Here is a 5,794-nt window from a genome sequence, read left to right on the forward strand (position 1 = left end):
TGCCCTGCTCTCTCATAACTATGGCAGTTCACTATTTGTCATTTTGAGTTTGAAAGGCCTTCTATGACATATTAAAGCAATGTTCTATGATGGACCTCTAATTTACATCACAATTAATATTGATTATAAATTAGTATTAATTCAATGAATTTATTGACGCTTTATATGGTCGGATGTCTGTCTTGAAGTATATGTCAATATAATTATTCAAAGATCTCAGCAATGTTTGAAAACTCATATCTTGTATATTCTCTCTGTGAAATGTGCCACAATGAAAATATGTCAGTCTGACCTAAACCTCTACTACTTAACGACAATGTCACATTTATACATTGCACATACTGTTACAAATAGAAAATGAAATATATCATAGGCATACATGGGTGCTTTTTGGGGTTGTTAGGAGGTATAATTTTCACTTTTTACACAACCAGGTTAACTGTTTCTAATTTTGGGGATGGGAAATGTATTCAGTGACTCAGTAAATAAAACCAATGCTGTTTTCCCTCTGCGTACTCCTCTTGGAGCTTGTGTCAAGTGTGAATTTTGAGGGAAGGCGTATCTCTATAATGGATGTACAGAAATGAAAAATAACATTTCCCGAGATATTTGACTGCTGTATTCCTTTAAAACAGATTTAGTAATCTGTCAGGTGAGGGAGGCACTGGGTATGAAGAAGACACTCAGAGACACTGAGTATTAACAGTAAGGTTTATGGCTAAGATTTATTCCAAATCAGACAGTCTGGCACTGGTCCCGGACCAAACAGGCTTTGAGTGGTAAAAGCATTATCGTTGGAAAATGTCTGCCTAACTGGAAGGAAGGCACCGCCTTAAGACTTACAATTAGATTGTGTTAATGGGTGTGATGTAAAGCTTTGTATGCTATCAAGTCCTCTGTGTCCAAATGGAATTGATGGGAATCATAATTTAATTTTTCTTTTTAAACTTTCTTTGTGAACTGTGCTTCTGAAGACTTGGTCACTCAATGGATTACTGTGGAACATATAAATCTAAATCATCTGTATGGTTTTAAAAAAGCAATTTAAAATTAATGCTATTTGAGCTTTAAATTCATTGTAATAGCTGAAATTGTTAAAAATTTTGATGTGATGAAGGAGGAATTCTAGACTACCACCATTCTTTATTTTGCATCAAACACAAAAAGACACACAAAAAGACACAACTGTTTTAATTGCTTGATCATCAGTAGCAGGCCAACTGAAGAATGAAAATGGATGAATACTAAGGGCACAGACTCAGTGCATGGGTAGTCCTGCATGTCCCCACTTGAGGCACTTTGAAACTAAATGACTGAAACCTGCTAGAAGCCCCAACAGGCTGCAATGTTCTTTTCACCCCATGATATCAAAGTGTTACACACCCCCATTAGCTTCAGCAAAGTGGTTGCTGGTCTCTCTGGGATGCACATAAAATGACAATGAACAACAAGCTGCTAATGATAGTAATGGGGCTAAAAATGTAACGTTTGTTCTGGGGCTGGCACGAGAGGAAACGCAGGGGTTCATTGATTTCTTTAATTAAGAAAAGAGCTTCTGTGCAAAATTTTGCACTTTGGCCTGAAATTATTATTATTATTATTGTTGTTGTTGTTGTTGTTGTTGTTGTTGTTGTTGTTATTATTTGGGGGGGGAGTAGCCTTTATGCTGAAGGTACGACATGCAGCAAATGAGCTGCAGGTGGAAGTCAAACCGCGGCCACTGCAGAGGACTGACAGCCTCAATACATGTGGTGCACACCCTACCAAGTGAGCTATAGGGGCGGCCTCATTTAATGGTATTATAGTATTATTTGTATTATCATAGTTTGAAAAGCTCATGGAGTGTCAAAAATGAAAAAGCTTCCTCCACTGGGAACAAACCTCCAGCAACACAGGTGATTTGGCTCTAGTGGCGACAGTTGAAACTGCACGTCACATGATGCTCTCTGATGTAGACAGACTTTTTGCAACACACATCCATTACAATAGAAAAATATGAAGAAAATTTCATGATCAATCACACACATTAAAATTTTGATCTTTGAATTGAGCCATTAGGTCCAGTGTTCAACTTTCATTGGAATTAATTGGTGTCATTGTGAAAAAACATACAGTTTTGCTGAGACATCTATACTTTCCACCAGACAAAGGAATATTGGAATCTACAAAGCAAATGGTCCTGCTGGAAATCACAGTCCCCTGTGTGACGACCAGATTGAAGACCCCAACAAGTGCTGGAGCAATGACGAGAGAGCCCGCTGTACACCAGTTGAAGTTTGGTGCCAGGGCTTTGCTGACCATTCATTACACCAAATTCTCAAACTCCTTGCAATAAAAGGGCTACAGTGAGGACAAGCCACCAAGAACATTCTGGAGGCTGCTGAAAAGGCCTTGCAGTGACTGATCCGGAGGGTGGATCCATGGATCAGGATGCAATTTGGGCATGTCAGGGGCTGATCACCACAGATGATTTATTGCTTTGTCCATGTAGCAGCTATGGTCTGTGTGATGTAAGTGCAATCATCTGTCCACATTTGCCAGGTTCCACTTGCAGACCAAACTAGTTACCCAATATGTTGTCCATTTTGGAAGACATCAAGGCCTTCAAGTTGCCCACTTTGCATGTGTTGCACTGTCATCCACACATGCAATGCTTTGTAAAGGTCAACAGAAGCCTCAGTTTAGGATTAAACTAGATTTATACTTGATGAAAGAAGTCATCCATACCAAACTGGAACAAGCAACACTGAACAGAGGAGGTGGCCTACAACACCACTTATCAGCTATTTGCAATACAGTCCTGATATCCCTCCCCAGGCAGCTTAACGTGACCTTACCAACTCATAACCTGCGGACTACCAGTAGTCCAAATTTGTCCTCTGTGGAGGACATTTGTAAACCTGCCACCTACTGCATACTACTGAATTAACTCATTTTGCTATCTACAGAGAACATTCAGGGCTTTTCAATGATACCAAATGTGAAGGGGTAGGGCTTTGGTACCTTTCTCTTTCTCACTAAGGCATCCATCAGTGCAAGTGCATTTTATGGGAAAAGGAAAAGTAAGTGCATAATACATTTTATTGAGCAAATTTTGGCTTGAAATGCTGTTGGTATATTTTAGATAAGTCTCTTAACAACACATTAAAACACTGCCTGAATTATTTTAACTATATTTTAGCATAGTATTTACGTGTTTAAAAATGTCCCAAAAAAAACACCTTTTTTTTCTTTCTAAAAAAATGTTTTCAGTGTTCTAATTACCTTACAAAGATTGGGGAATTTAAAACAAAAATTGTGATTGGGCAATATTTTTTTTCGTGGTAGTCAGGAGGATATGATGGCCAGGTGGGTCAACAACCCACCCATTCACACCATGACTCACCCATTAACACCCACTGACCCATTAACACCATGACTCAGTGCAGAGGCGTGGTCACCGGGGTGGCAGCGGCTATCCCTGGAATATGATTGGCCACCCTGCCTGGCCACCCCCACCAGAGCTGCCAATCAGTTTGTCCAAGTCGACATTCAAAAATATGCAGGATGCCACAACTCTTTGCTCTGCACTTCAACTCATGCAGAGTTGCACTCTGCTTGCACTATTTCGTCTCATAAGGAGAAAACAAGGGTAAATAAACCCTAAAAGTCGCTCACAATGTGTACTGTAAAATGATTTACAAATGTTTAAGTTAAGTTGATAAGTAAGTCGTATCTAGAGTTGGTACAGTGCGCTAGCTTAGCATAATGAATTGAAGTCTATGGGAAACATTAGCCTGCGCCAGTAAAGGTGGAAAAAAACAAACATCACAGCAACCCCAGGCTAGACTAATGGACTATAAAGACACACCATATGTGTGCACATACTGTGTATGTGTGTATGCGTCTGTCGCCTTTCAAACAAAAGTTACTAGGTGCTTCATAAAATACAAGTGTGGAGGCTTTTCTAGAGTGGAGGATAGTTATTAGGCGTTAGCTTGTTAAAAACAAGCTAACAAGCAAAAAGATTTATTTCATACGCATGTGCAAACAAGACAGCTTGGGGTTGCTGTAACATATCAATAGAGGATGATATAATTGCATGCGATACCTGTCCTGTCCTGTGTGTTTCAGTTTAAGGAAAGTGATTTTCTGACTTAACAATATTATTTCTAACCAAACAATATGCATGATTTCTTCAGGGTCAGACAGTGATAGGGAGAGAAACAGGATGAAAAGGACTCAAAAAATTGAGACCTTTTTTAAGATAAAGAAAATAAAGGCTGCAGATAACGGTGATCAAGGTATCACTCTCTGCATCCTGAATCAGTCTCAGTCACACACACACCACCTCCGCTACAATTGGGCTGGACTGTGGAATGGGCAGTTTTAATGTAATCAAGAATTATTGATTCAATTCTGTTTAATACTTTACATCTATTTTAATACTCTATTGTTGATGAGTGGAAGTGCGGTTGTTGTTTTTATGAGCTAAAGGACAGTTAAATCTATCTATCTATCTGTTTATCAATCAAAGAGGAAGGAATAGACAAGTAGCCTATAGCATAAGAAGTTTAAATGAACTGAACAGGATATGTCCACAATGTCAAGAAAGGCAGCAGGACGTCTTTAAAACTGATCACATTTGAATAAGTATTAAAAAAATCAGTTGATGTTACACTTGTATTGACATTTTGAGTAACTGATACAACTTTTCCGAGGAACTTTGTATAATGATGAGGTTGAGGGCCCATCATCTGCAGTTCAGCATTCTGCAGGTAGGCTAAATATTTGTCATAATGGATAACCCTAGGCAATTGAATAAAAACAGTGTGTGTTTAAATAACTTCTTGATGCAATAATTGAATATTTCTTTGTGTGATCAGACACTTCCCCTAGTGATCAGTTGGATCAGGAAGATATGAACCATCAGGAGTCTCATAGTCAAAGCTGCACTGACAGTGAAGAGGCCTCCCATAGTTCATACCACACACCATCCCACCAACCAGTTGTCATAATCCTAGTGCTTTGGTGTCTACTGAGGCTGATTTGTTTAAGTGTATATACGTTCTGCATGGTGTTAGAGTTGTAATAAAGTTGTTCATAGCTAAACTAAACTTATTGTTTCTGTCTCTGTAAGGTAACAGAGAGGTAGGCTTACATGCCTATGAAACACAAGCGTTTATCTTTCTGAAACTAATACTACTACTACTACGACTAGATTATACACCAGTATACTTTCCGGAGCACAGATCAACCCACTCAAACAAACAAAAAACATTTCTCTCAGTCAGATAAGATTTCTAAATTCTGGATGCTACACTGTTCTGTGCATTATTTGGGTAAATAAAATAGTTCTATTATTAATACCTCAGCCTACCATTTATTATGATCTAAGACTGTGGGGCATTTTAAAAAATGTCATTTCAGTGTGCCACCCTTCCACAGTCTGTGCCCCTAGCTTGCCTCCCCAAGAAAAAAATTCTAGGCCTGCTGCTGCTCATGTGACCCTTACGACTCACATGATAGCTGGGTGGGTCAACGATCTGCAACAGAATTAATGAGCAGGACTTCCCAGGAGTCGGTCAGAACTGAAGAAGCGACTTGGATGAGAGCCCAAATGTCTTTTCGAACCACAAGCAAGTCCAGTTGTCTTTGGAAAGCACTTAGAAACTTGATGTAAGCAGTAAACACTCCCTTCTTTGACACTACACCATGACACAGGTTTTTATTCATAGCTCAGAGTTGGACTTCTGTCATTATCGCCACAACAACACGAGACAAATACATTAATGTACATAATCAGGCTGTTTGG

Source organism: Chaetodon auriga, chromosome 11, assembly GCF_051107435.1.
Source record: "Chaetodon auriga isolate fChaAug3 chromosome 11, fChaAug3.hap1, whole genome shotgun sequence".
Classification (NCBI taxonomy): Eukaryota; Metazoa; Chordata; class Actinopteri; order Chaetodontiformes; family Chaetodontidae; genus Chaetodon; species Chaetodon auriga.